The 14,371-nt window shown below is 47.5% G+C and overlaps 1 protein-coding gene across 1 annotated transcript in view; it reads left to right on the forward strand.

Moving 5' to 3' along the window:
• The window catches only part of USH2A (usherin), a 994,545-nt gene that overhangs the window by 371,875 nt on the left and 608,299 nt on the right, over positions 1-14,371 (forward strand). The gene's annotated exons all lie outside the window — the stretch shown is intronic.

Genomic DNA, 14,371 nt, shown 5'->3' on the forward strand with positions numbered 1-14,371 from the left:
GAGTCTGCAGCACATGGTTGATTTCATGCTGCAGTGCCTGAGAAACGACCGCCGCATCGCCCACATTCTCGTCTCGGCTGATTATTGGGTGTACACCCTCCTAGATCCTCGCTACCGGGACAGCGTACAAAGGCTCATACCAACGTTGAACCGGGAGCGTAAAATGCGGGAGTACGAAGAGTCACTGGTGCAGTCCATAATGTTTTCCATTCCACCCGACAGCATTGTTGCTAGTGCTTTACAAAGCAGCTCTGTGCGTCGAGGCAGTGGAGGAAACTCTGCACAAAGAGGGAGCAGAGGCAGCGCCGCAGCACAAGGCAAGACCACTATGGCCCAAATGTGGCAAAGTTTTGTGTGTCCACCACAATTGTCTACACCATCAGTGACGCCTCGAGTCAGCAGGAGGCAACGCTTCCGTCAGATAGTGTCAGACTACATGTCTTGCCCTGTCGCTGTACTCCCAGATGGCTCTTCCCCCTTCAAGTTTTGGGTCTCTAAGCTGGATACATGGCCAGAGCTTAGCCAGTATGCATTGGAGGTGCTGGCTTGCCCTGCTGCCAGTGTATTATCGGAACGTGTCTTTAGTGCCGCAGGTGGTGTACTAACAGACCGTCGCACGCGACTATCTTCCGATAATGTTGACCGGCTGACTTTTCTGAAAATGAACAAGGCCTGGATCTCCAAAGACTTTGCCATTCCTCTTACAGACTAAATTAGTGGTTGGCAACTGTATCCAGGTCTGCTGGTGTGTTCATTTTTCTACCACCTGAACTATAATCCCTTTGCTTCAACACAGCCAGTTGTCGCTCAGATGTGTCGTCTGCACAGAGAAACACACTAGCTCCTGTGTTAGTGGGGTTCAGTAATGCCAGCTGATCCCCTGCTGTGTGGACGGCAAAGTCACCAGCTCCATCAACATTCAAACCACTACTGATTTTTAACCGTGCCCAACTTAGGTCTCTGGCTCCACTGTCTCTACTATTTCCCCTGACCTCCAACCCCGCCATCTACATCTCTGAAGTGGCGTCAGCACAATCTACACTTGTTCCTGTGTTCCTGTGGCTCAGTCCCATCAGTTTATCCCCTGATGTGTGTCCGGCAAGGTCTCCTGCTCTGTCCACATTCCCATAACCAGTAGTGGGAATGAGGACAGAGCTGGCGAACTTGCCGGACAAACATCAGGGGATCAACTGACGGGACTGAGCACCAGTAACACAGGAACAAGTGTAGATTGTGCTGACGCCACTTCAGAGATGTAGCTGGCGGGGTTGAAGGCCAGGGTAAATAGTAGAGACAGTGGAGCCAGAGGCCTAAGTGGAGCATGGTTAGAATCAGTAGTAGTCCACAACCTCCATAAAAACCGCTGCCCATTGGCCTCTGCATGCGGCATGCGTAATCCTGGGCTCCAACAGCGTCAGTTGGTGTTCAGAAGTGTCGTCTCCACAGAGTCAAACACATTCGTTAGAGTGTTAGTGGGGTTCAGCACTGCCAGCTGTTCCCCTGCTGTGGAGATGGCAAGTCTCCTGCTGCCTTCACCTGCCAAAATCCAGTAGGCCACAGCCTGCTCCTCGCCTAATCCTGGGCTCCAACAGCGTCAGTTGGTGTTCAGAAGTGTCGTCTCCACAGAGCCAAACACCTTCGTTAGAGTGTTAGTGGGGTTCAGCACTGCCAGTTGTTCCCCTGCTGTGGAGATGGCAAGTCTCCTGCTGCCTTCACCTGCCAAAATCCAGTAGGCCCCAGCCTGCTCCTCGCCTAATCCTGGGCTCCAACAGCGTCAGTTGGTGTTCAGAAGTGTCGTCTCCACAGAGCCAAACACCTTCGTTAGAGTGTTAGTGGGGTTCAGCACTGCCAGCTGTTCCCCTGCTGTGGAGATGGCAAGTCTCCTGCTGCCTTCACCTGCCAAAATCCAGTAGGCCACAGCCTGCTCCTCGCCTAATCCTGGGCTCCAACAGCGTCAGTTGGTGTTCAGAAGTGTCGTCTCCACAGAGCCAAACACATTCGTTCAAGTGTTAGTGGGGTTCATCATTGCCAGCTGATCCCCTGCTGTGGAGATGGCAAGTCTCCTGCTGCCTTCACCTGCCAAAATCCAGTAGGCCACAGCCTGCTCCTCGCCTAATCCTGGGCTCCAACAGCGTCAGTTGGTGTTCAGAAGTGTCGTCACCACAGAGCCAAACACCTTCGTTAGAGTGTTAGTGGGGTTCAGCACTGCCAGCTGTTCCCCTGCTGTGGAGATGGCAAGTCTCCTGCTGCCTTCACCTGCCAAAATCCAGTAGGCCCCACCTGCTCCTCGCCTAATCCTGGGCTCCAACAGCGTCAGTTGGTGTTCAGAAGTGTCGTCTCCACAGAGCCAAACACCTTCGTTAGAGTGTTAGTGGGGTTCAGCACTGCCAGCTGTTCCCCTGCTGTGGAGATGGCAAGTCTCCTGCTGCCTTCACCTGCCAAAATCCAGTAGGCCCCAGCCTGCTCCTCGCCTAATCCTGGGCTCCAACAGCGTCAGTTGGTGTTCAGAAGTGTCGTCTCCACAGAGCCAAACACATTCGTTCGAGTGTTAGTGGGGTTCAGCACTGCCAGCTGTTCCCCTGCTGTGGAGATGGCAAGTCTCCTGCTGCCTTCACCTGACAAAATCCAGTAGGCCCCAGCCTGCTCCTCGCCTAATCCTGGGCTCCAACAGCGTCAGTTGGTGTTCAGAAGTGTCGTCTCCACAGAGCCAAACACATTCGTTCGAGTGTTAGTGGGGTTCAGCACTGCCAGCTGTTCCCCTGCTGTGGAGATGGCAAGTCTCCTGCTGCCTTCACCTGCCAAAATCCAGTAGGCCACAGCCTGCTCCTCGCCTAATCCTGGGCTCCAACAGCGTCAGTTGGTGTTCAGAAGTGTCGTCTCCACAGAGCCAAACACATTCGTTCAAGTGTTAGTGGGGTTCATCATTGCCAGCTGATCCCCTGCTGTGGAGATGGCAGTCTCTCCTGCTGTCTCCGCATTACAAAGACAGTAGGCCTCTGCCTACACCCTCCTATTTCCTGGGCTTCAACACAGCCAGTTGTAGTTCGGAAGTGCCGTCCACACGGAAAGAGATACTTGCTCCCGTGTCTCAGTGGGGTTCAGTAATGTCAGCTGATCCCCTGCTGTGTGGATGGCAGTCTCTTCTGCTGTCACCTCATTCAAAATACAGTAGGCCTCTGCCTATACCCTCCTATTTCCTGGGCTTCAACACAGCCAGTTGTAGTTCGGAAGTGCCGTCCACACGGAAAGAGATACTTGCTCCCGTGTCTCAGTGGGGTTCAGTAATGTCAGCTGATCCCCTGCTGTGTGGATGGCAGTCTCTCCTGCTGTCACCTCATTCAAAATACAGTAGGCCTCTGCCTACACCGTCCTATTTCCTGGGCTTCAACACAGCCAGTTGTAGTTCGGAAGTGCCGTCCACACGGAAAGAGATACTTGCTCCCGTGTCTCAGTGGGGTTCAGTAAAGTCAGCTGATCCCCTGCTGTGTGGATGGCAGTCTCTCCTGCTGTAAACTCATTCAAAATACAGTAGGCCTCTGCCTACACCCTCCTATTTCCTGGGCTTCAACACAGCCAGTTGTAGTTCGGAAGTGCCGTCCACACGGAAAGAGATACTTGCTCCCGTGTCTCAGTGGGGTTCAGTAACGTCAGCTGATCCCCTGCTGTGTGGATGGCAGTCTCTCCTGCTGTAAACTCATTCAAAATACAGTAGGCCTCTGCCTACACCCTCCTATTTCCTGGGCTTCAACACAGCCAGTTGTAGTTCGGAAGTGCCGTCCACACGGAAAGAGATACTTGCTCCCGTGTCTCAGTGGGGTTCAGTAACGTCAGCTGATCCCCTGCTGTGTGGATGGCAGTCTCTCCTGCTGTAAACTCATTCAAAATACAGTAGGCCTCTGCCTACACCCTCCTATTTCCTGGGCTTCAACACAGCCAGTTGTAGTTCGGAAGTGCCGTCCACACGGAAAGAGATACTTGCTCCCGTGTCTCAGTGGGGTTCAGTAACGTCAGCTGATCCCCTGCTGTGTGGATGGCAGTCTCTCCTGCTGTAAACTCATTCAAAATACAGTAGGCCTCTGCCTACACCCTCCTATTTCCTGGGCTTCAACACAGCCAGTTGTAGTTCGGAAGTGCCGTCCACACGGAAAGAGATACTTGCTCCCGTGTCTCAGTGGGGTTCAGTAATGTCAGCTGATCCCCTGCTGTGTGGATGGCAGTCTCTCCTGCTGTCACCTCATTCAAAATACAGTAGGCCTCTGCCTACACCCTCCTATTTCCTGGGCTTCAACACAGCCAGTTGTAGTTCGGAAGTGCCGTCCACACGGAAAGAGATACTTGCTCCCGTGTCTCAGTGGGGTTCAGTAATGTCAGCTGATCCCCTGCTGTGTGGATGGCAGTCTCTTCTGCTGTCACCTCATTCAAAATACAGTAGGCCTCTGCCTACACCCTCCTATTTCCTGGGCTTCAACACAGCCAGTTGTAGTTCGGAAGTGCCGTCCACACGGAAAGAGATACTTGCTCCCGTGTCTCAGTGGGGTTCAGTAATGTCAGCTGATCCCCTGCTGTGTGGATGGCAGTCTCTCCTGCTGTCACCTCATTCAAAATACAGTAGGCCTCTGCCTACACCCTCCTATTTCCTGGGCTTCAACACAGCCAGTTGTAGTTCGGAAGTGCCGTCCACACGGAAAGAGATACTTGCTCCCGTGTCTCAGTGGGGTTCAGTAATGTCAGCTGATCCCCTGCTGTGTGGATGGCAAAGTCTCCTGCTGCCTACACAGTCGTACCACTACTGATTTTTAACCGTGCTCCAATTAGGCCTGTGGCTCCACTGTCTCTCGTATTTCCCCATAATGGGAATGTGGACAGAGCAGGCGACATTGCCGGACACACATCAGGGGATTAACTGACCGGACTGAACACCTGTAACACAGGAACAAGTGTGGATTGTGCAGACGCCACTTCGGAGCTGTAACTGGCGGGGTTGGAGGACAGGGGAAATACGAAAATCAGTGAAGCCACAGGCCTAAGTGGAGCTTGGTTCAAATTAGTAGTCTACAACCGATCTTAAAATTTCCTCAATGCAGCCTCAGCCTGCTCCGTGCTTGTCCCTGGGCTTCAACACAGCCAGTTGTTGCTCGGAAGTGCCGTCTTCACAGAGTAAAACACTAGCTCCTGTGTTTGTGGGGTTCAGTAACGTCAGCTGTTCCCCTGCTGTTTTGATGGCAATCTGTCCTGCTGCCTCCCAATTGACAGCACATCAGGCCTCAGCCTGCTAAGTGCTTGTCCTGGGCTCCAACATCGCCAGTTGCTGCTCATAACTGACTTTGGCACGGGTACTCCCTCCTGCCCAGCTTGGTTCCAGCCCTGCCTGCTGTTTCCGGGAAGTGTCAATGTCAGTTTGCCACCCCAAGTTGCCATGTCGTGTTGCGGTTGGGTTAGCCGAGGCTAGGGTGCCTGCAGTTTAGGTGCTTCCTATGTGGACTGCGGGTTCTGGTAAGAAAGGCTTGTTCCATAGTGCCAGTAGGACAAGCACCCCCTGTAGGACTGTGTGATTCGGTAACTGCGGCCAGCTTGCGGCATGCCAACTTTGCTTTTCAGGGGTAACTTCTGATACCTCTCCGGGTTCCAGCACCGTCAGCTGGTTCTCGTCAGAGCCTTTGGCCTAGGTGCCTCCATCTCGGTATCCGAGTTCCGGCAACGTCTGCTGGTCCTTGGTAGTGCTTTGTAGCACAGGTACCTCCTGCTTAGTAACCGGGTTCCAGCACCGTCAGCTGGTCCTCGGTTGTGCCACTGGCTCTTATTCCTTCTGCTGCCCCTCCGGGTGCCAGCACTGTCAGCTGGTCCTCGCTATTTCCATTTGCTCTTGCAGCTTATGCTACCCCTCCGGGTTCCAGCACCGTCAGCTGGTTCTCGTCAGAGCCTTTGGCCTAGGTGCCTCCATCTCGGTATCCGAGTTCCGGCAACGTCTGCTGGTCCTTGGTAGTGCTTTGTAGCACAGGTACCTCCTGCTTAGTAACCGGGTTCCAGCACCGTCAGCTGGTCCTCGGTTGTGCCATTGGCTCTTATTCCTTCTGCTGCCCCTCCGGGTGCCAGCACTGTCAGCTGGTCCTCGCTATTTCCATTTGCTCTTGCAGCTTATGCTACACCTCCGGGTTCCAGCACCGTCAGCTGGTTCTCGTCAGAGCCTTTGGCCTAGGTGCCTCCATCTCGGTATCCGAGTTCCGGCAACGTCTGCTGGTCCTTGGTAGTGCTTTGTAGCACAGGTACCTCCTGCTTAGTAACCGGGTTCCAGCACCGTCAGCTGGTCCTCGGTAGTGCCATTGGCTCTTGTTCCTTCTGCTGCCCCTCCGGGTGCCAGTACCGTCAGCTGGTTCAAGAGGACAAAGAACAGGAAGACAACCACCAAGATGCAGAACAACAAGAGAGAGAAGACAAAGAAGCATAAAAAAAACAAAGCAGAAGAACATTAAGCATAAGACTAATACTCTGAGCAAATGATATTATCTTATTTATAAGCAGCAGAAGAAGACTAAGCAGTGTATGGGGGTGAGTCCGTTCCTCCTCGTGGTGCCCCTGGAAAAGGCCTGCTGCTGCAGGCCAAACTGAACGCGGACAAATCCTGTTGTAAATCTTTTGTGACAGGCAGAACGGAAGGTGTAAACTTCTAACTTTTCTAGATAACAACTACAGGAATGCCTGACACAAACAAGAATATGATGAAGAAGAATAGGAAGAAGATGAAGAAGCTGAATATGTAGAATAATAATTGTTGAATAAGAAGAATATGAAGAATGTAAGAAAAGGAAGAAGAAGAAGAAGAAGAAGAAGAAGAAGAAGAAGAAGAAGAAGAATGTAAAAAAAGGAAGTAGAAGAATTTAAAAAAGGAAGAAGAAGAATGTAAAAAAAGGAATAAGAAGAAGAATGTAAAAAAAGGAAGAAGAAGAAGAATGTAAAAAAAGGAAGTAGAAGAATGTAAATAAAGGAAGAAGAAGAAGAATGTAAAAAAAGGAATAAGAAGAAGAAGAAGAAGGTAAAAAAAGGAAGAAGAATAAGAAAGAAGAAGAAAGAAGAAGAAAGAAGAAGAAGACATACATGTCTGGCAAAATATAAATGAGGCTAACATAGTCAATATCTTTGTAACTCCTAACATCTTTAAAAAAAAAGTTTAATTCCTGCTATTCCATTTGATTGGGCTAAACCTCTATGGCTTTAATGTCTCCTCCACCTCCCACAATACATTCTACATTATTCTTAGTTGTTTTTCTTCATGTAGAATTAACCTACAAGGAAAGAAAGGGTTTTTTTTAATTCCGATATTTTGGCCCCATTGACTTGCATTGGTTCCCGGTATCGGAATCGGCGATACCGATACTTTTTTTTAAGATCGGCCGATCCATTCCGATCCGATATTTTCAAGTATCGGCTGGCATCGCTCAACTCTAGTCCTGATTCATCGTTTCCATGTCTTCACTTTTCTGGAGTTATTTGCTTTTTTTTAGTGACTTTAGTATTTTCACCATATTCTCTATAAAATTTGCACCATTTTTTTAACTGCCCTTTTGTTTAAGTCTTTTTATTTTTTCCTCGACAACTTTGCTTATCCAGATTTCAGTCGAATTCATGCAATGCAACTTTTATTACATGTCTTCTATTTTTTTCTGCTCATCTCACCTCAGTCGCTGCCTGGACTAAGGTTGCTGGCACACTTTTTATTTTGGCTCATTTTTAGATTAACGTCCAAGCTTTAAAAGTATTTGTGACTTTTGGAGCTAAAAAGTTGGAAAAAAACGGTAAAAGACAAAAATAAAGAGATTTTTTTTTATTTTGGGCCAAATTCATGAACCGTGTGTGCCATTCTTAAAAGCGTGGCTCAAAAAAGGTCAGTGAATACCAGAAGCCAAAAAAATAACAATTAAACAAAGTGACGACAATAAATCGCGGTTGATGGATCGGGGTCTGTGTGATCCCACAGCCAAAAAATATTTTGGTCCTGAAACCCTGCTCCATCAGAATCCTGTGGTGATAACAGCTGATTGGAGGAAACAAAGGAAAATTAGTTCCCTTGGGAAAGGGAAAAAAAAGGAGCGCTACATAAATGTAGTAAATAGGTAAAGGATTGATCAGGTGGAAAATGTAGAAAATGCTCAAACTGATGCACAACACTGGGTAAAGTGAATCCGATAAGTGGTGGACTGCAGCCAACCTTCGATGGAGTTCCAAGGTAAGTAGCAGCAAAGAAAATCCCGGAATGTACCGCTTCCACCAAAAATGTGATATTAATGGATAGGAGTGGCAAACGGAAGTTACTCCAAACAAAGATAATTTAATAAAAAACAATAATGGCAATACAGTTGATTAAAATACAACGCGTTTTAGCCATAGGTGGCTTATAATGAAGGCAATCTAGGCTACCGCCCGGGGCCTGAGGCTCCGATGGGGCTCATCGCTAGACTGTCCTCATTATAATGATTTGTGCACCGCCATCTGTGGCACAAATATCCCGGCATGGAGCTTTCCTGGCTGTCGATGATACAGAATGGCAGTGTGACTCCAGGGGAGCTCTCGTCGACTCTGCTGTGCTAGCGTGATGACGTCATCATATGACGTGCTAGCATGTAAGCGCTGGCCAGACTAGAAGTGAAGCCTCGGGGACCACAGCAGAGCGCCAGGGAAACGGGAGCGAGATGAGTATGTCTTTTTCTTTTTTATTAATATGTGTACGGGATTTGCGGGCTCATAATGGATATGAGGCTATATGGGGCTCAGACTTTATATAGGAGGCTGTTTGGGGGCTCAGACTGTAAAAAGGATGCTATATGGGGCTCAGACTGAATGTATACAGGAGGCTATGTGCAAGGTAATACTTTATATAGTAGGCTATAAAGGGGTACATACTATATATAAGAAGGCTATATAGGGCTCATATTGTTTATAGTAGGCTATATAGGGGCTAATACTGTATATAGAAGGCTATATGAGGCTCATACTGTATATAGAAGGCTATATGAGGCTCATACTGTATATAGTAGGCTGTATAGGGGATCATAATGTATATAGGAGGTGATATGGGGCTCATATTGTATATAGTAGGCTATATAGGGGCTAATACTGTATATAGAAGGCTATATGAGGCTCATACTGTATATAGTAGGCTGTATAGGGGCTCATAATGTATATAGGAGGCTATATGGAGCTCATACTGTACATAGAAGGCTATATAGGGGCTCATACTGTATATATCAGGTTATACAGGGGCTCATACTGTATATAAGAGTCTATATGGGGCTCATACTGTATATAATATATTATTCATACTGTATATAGTAGGCTATATAGGGTCTCATACTGTATAAAGGAGGCTATATGAGGGCTCACACTGTATACAGGAGTCTATGTGTGGGATCACACTGTATACAGGGAGCTATGTGTGGGCTCATACTGTATATAGGAGGCAATATGGTGCTTACTGTATATAGGAAGATATATAGGGGCTCATACTGTATAAAGCAGGCTATGTGTGGGGTCACACTGTATATAAGGAGCTATGTGCAGGGTCATACTGTATATAGGAGGCTTTGTAGGGGTTCACACTTTATAAAAGAGGCTATGTGCGGGGTCACACTGTATGTAAGGAGCTATGTGCGGGGTCATAGTCTATATAGGAGGCTATGTAGGGGTTCACACTGTATAAAAGAGGCTATTGCGGGGTCACACTGTACATAAGGAGCTGTGTGCAGGGTCATACTGTATATAGCAGGCTATGTAGGGCTCACACTGTATACAAGAGGCTATGTGCGGGGTCACACTGTATATAGGGAGATATGTGTATATAGGAGGCTATATGGGGGCTCACACTGTACACAGGAGAAAGCAAAATCTGGCACTCTTTCATAAATGAAGAATATATTTATTTAGTGAAACAATCCCCCAAAAATGTAACATTTTGGTCAGAAAGATCGACCTTCATCAGATGGATTGTTGGAGAAAATATGTAACAGGAAAAGACAGCGCCGTGGATGCTGGGTGTAGGTAGTATAATCCCTGTGGAGAGCGCTACACAAGTTGGACATCATGCCGCAATCCAAAGAAATTCCGAAACAAAGGAGAAGTAATAGAGATCTATCAGTCTGGAAAAGGTTATAAAGCTATTTCTAAAGCTTTGGGACCCAATCAAACTACAGTGAGAGCAATTACCCACGAATGGCGAAAACAAGGAACAGTGGTGAGCCTTCCCAGGAGTGGCCGGCCAACCAAAATTACCCCAAGAGCACAGCAACGACTCATCCAAGAGGTCACAAAAGATCCCACAACAACATCCAAAAAACTGCAGGCCTCACTTGCCTCAGTTATGGTCAGTGTTCATGACTCCACCATAAGAAAGAGACTAAGCAAAAATTGCATTGGATGGGAACCTCAGCATAAGAGATGAGTTCGCAGTGGTAGTGCAGTGTTGCAGAGCTGGAACAGCAGAACTCTAGCATAGGAGATGCCAGCTATAGAAACACCAGCCATCTGAACGCTCAGATGGAGACTTAGGGTAGATGATGTAATAGCAGCATCAGGATGCTGTAGCAACCTGACACACAGAGGTGGCCGGCCACTGCCGAGAGGGGACACAGCACTTGCAGAGGGTGACAGTAGAGATAAGACCATTATAATGTGTAGATCAATTCTCCTTTCCTCTTCTCTGAGGGTTCAGCAGGGACTAGCACCAGAATTATTTCTAATGCCTACCCATGGTGTCTATGCATGGTTCACACGTTTACACCGGTTTTAATAAGTTTGTGCAATTTTTTATGTATTTAGGGCATGTGAGACCAATAGTCATAGCACATACACCCCTCTACACGGGAATGACTCTGCTTCTCTATATGAGAATTGCACAAGAAAGGAGATCAACAGAAATGGAGACAGGAAGCAGAAACAACATCGCAGCCGCCGCTCGAAGCAGAAATCCAGCGCTCAGTCACAATTGTGAGAGACAGCTGGTTAAGCTAACTGCAGACACACTCCTTGACTTGCAGCCGCTGTCAGCGGCCCTGCATACAAACTATCAAAACTTAGCCCATGGGTCAGACTGATCATTATCGCATTATACACAGGAGGTTACTTGCAAACTACCTTGTCATCGTGCACTTGTCGCCTCGGTGCACCGTCTGATAAACAGACTATAAAATAGCTTTACCAAAGCATCTAACAACAAAAACAATTCCCAATAAACTAATTAAAAAAAAAAACTAAAAATTAAAAATCCCGGGAATGTAAGTGGTTCTAGGATAGGAGGTAATTTAATGGGTTACACTAGTGGTATCCGTTGCAGTCGGTCACCAAGGTGTCTGCAGACCCCACATGACATATTTATATTGCATTCAACGTATGCATCTGCATTATAGCGGAATGACAGTTGGCGGTCTACATACAAGGTTTCAGATATAGGAGCTGTTTTGGAAGAAGGATGATGGGTGCCAATGCTAATGGTCGCTGTGATGGCTGCCGTTGGTTGTTTCCTATGTTCTGAGAAGTAACACAAATGGGAAAAGTACTCTATGTGCCACCAAATGGTCATATTCTCCTCTAAGACCTGTTTCACACTTCCGTTTTTTGACGGCAGTCAAAATCCGCCAGTTTTTGGAAAAAACGTATCTGCCCCTTTTTTGGCGGATCCATTTTTTCCCCCATACACTTGCATTAGTGGTGGATTTTGACTGATGGTCATCCGTTGCATCCGTTTTTGGGCGGATCCGTCGGAATTGTAGCATCTCCCAAGCGGAGCAGACGAACTCTGAAATGTTTTTTTGTAGCGACGGTCCGCTTTTTGGAAGTGTGCATGCCCTGAAGGTTTTCTGAGAGAAGCATTTTAACCCTGAATATAGTTGTGGCAGCGGCGTAAAAATTCTCTCTCTCTATCGCTATCTCTATCTCTCTTTCTTTCTCTCTCTCACCTTTTCCAGACTGCGGTTCCTTTTAATTCCCTGCCCTTTACAACTTCGGCGGATCCATCCACAAAACGGTCCAATGACATCCGTTCGTTCCAAAACAGAAACGGATCGTTTTTTTTCCTCTTTGGCGGATTTCAACTGATCACAAAAAAACGGAAGTGTGAAACAGGCCTAAAAGAAAGGTGGTCTGGTCTAGCAATCCATGACATAAAAAACCCTTTGTGTGGGTGAATGATTTTCTACTAATAATTTGATGCAAAGATACATGAACATTCTTTTTTTGTGCCAATGTTATATACAAATAATGAGAGTCACCCAAGCTTCATAAAAATGCATAGCGCTTTCCTCAGGAGGTAAGTTATTTCAGGTAAGTTAGGCAACTGATGCACTGAATTTATGGCCACTGTTGGGCAGAAGTTATACTTCCGACAGTGAACACAGTCAGGACACATACCTCGAGGCAGCATGGTGGCTCAGTGGTTAGCACTGTAGCTTTGCAGCGCTGGGGTCAAATCCCATCAAGGATGACATCTGCAAGGAGTTTGTATGTTCTCCTAGTGATTGCATGGGTTTCTTCTGGGTTCTCCAGTTTCCTCCCGCACTCCAAAGACCTACTGATAGGGAATCTAGATTGTGAGCCCCAATGGGGACAGAGATGATGATGTCTGTAAAGTGTTATAGAATATGATGACTCTACAAGCAAAGCATAATAAATATATAAGTATCTGTCCTAAGTATTGTAAAAAAATACATGTCACGTGATATCATTGTATTTGCGGTGGCTCTATATGGAAGCACAGTCTGTTGTGCTGCTACTCTCCTGTCTTGCCTACAATTCCGTTCTTCACATCCTCCTCCCCTGGTGTCTCCTTTTGTCATCCTGTCCATTAGGTTAATATGGCAACCTGGCACATATTTCTGATGTCAATCACCTGCTCCTTTTAAAGCCGGCTCAGTTGGTTGCACATTGCCTGAGTATTCAGGTAGTTTGCCTTCCACACTGTTGCCACATTGCTGGATTGTTGTATTATTAATACCACTTTACAAATATGGCTCTAATATGCAAAAGTGCCTGTCAGCTTACTCAGCTCTGCTGTTCCAGGGTACTGTCACCACACTCGTCTCTGCTGTATCAAGGTGCTTGTCTGCATACATGGTGTCACGAAGTGACTTGCCCTGTGCGACAAGACCCAGCAATCGGTCGGTCACAAAACAGCAAACAAACAAGGGAACACCGAGGACACAATTACAACGGTGGGCCCTTCGATAGGGAACGGGGAAATGGACACCTCCTGCACTCTCCTGAGGCCGCGCTGTTATGAATGGGTCACCAAGGAGGATAGCAGGCCAGGCTAAGCCACAGAAAATCAGAGAGGTTGGTAACTAAGTGGATGCAGACCACTGATCCTGTCCACACAACTAGCAGTAGCCGTGGATCGTACCTATGATGATCCTAGACCCCTCGGCACAGCCGGAGAGCTAACTAAGCCTAAAGCAAGAAAGGGGAAATCTAAACTGCCCCGGAGCAGACTCCAAAGGAATAGATAGCCCCCAAACATATATTCTCGGTGAGACAAGATGAAAACACAAATGCAGGCAGAAAAATAGACTGAGCAAACAATGGGGCCCACACTGACTAGACAGGACAGGAAAGGAAAGACACTGTCTGCAATCACACATAAAACCCTGCAAAAAGTCCAACACGACTGATGCACAAAAACACTGAAGTCGCACGACTTCGCCCCCACAATATCAGCACTCTGGTATATTCTGCAAGCAAAGCAAAAAGATACCAATATAAAAGGGGACAAAACAAACTGGCACATGCAGTAACATATGGGCAGTGATTCAGCAGAGCCCCAGCTGGAGCTAGCTGACCCGCACAAAGCAGAGATAAACAAAACCAGATCAAATGCAAACAGAATAGCAAATTAACCACTTAGCTGAACATGCAGGGAAAGAGCAGGAGACATCAGACCTCTGGAGGCACAGGAAGAAAATCACCAGCAGGGATAGAGGGAGTCAGCTGTCTGAAATCCCAATCAGAAACTCCAGATCTCCAATCGCCTTCCTCATTATCAGGTGGCAAGCCTCTGTTAATCAGATCAGCTCCACTACCTCCAGTAACCACCAGAGGAAGCCCAGAAAGAGAACTCTCAGTCTACCAGCTCCACTATCTTCAGTAATCACCAGAGGTAAGCCAGAGAGAGAATTCACAACAGTACCCCCCCCTTTTAAACCATCGCCGAGCAGGATACCTTAGCCCTCAATTGCCCTGCACCTATCCCTCAATAGGGAATTGGTAAGTGGGGACACTGGTCCCACTGCTGCACTAATACAACACCAAGGGAAAATATAACAGACAAGGTAAGACAAACATCACTAAGCTTTCTCTGCTGCAATACACCGAACAGCAGAGTAAGGCACCAGAT

Source organism: Dendrobates tinctorius, unplaced genomic scaffold (genome assembly GCF_039654945.1).
Source record: "Dendrobates tinctorius isolate UK_male_01 unplaced genomic scaffold, ASM3965494v1 ptg000201l, whole genome shotgun sequence".
NCBI lineage: Eukaryota > Metazoa > Chordata > Amphibia > Anura > Dendrobatidae > Dendrobates > Dendrobates tinctorius.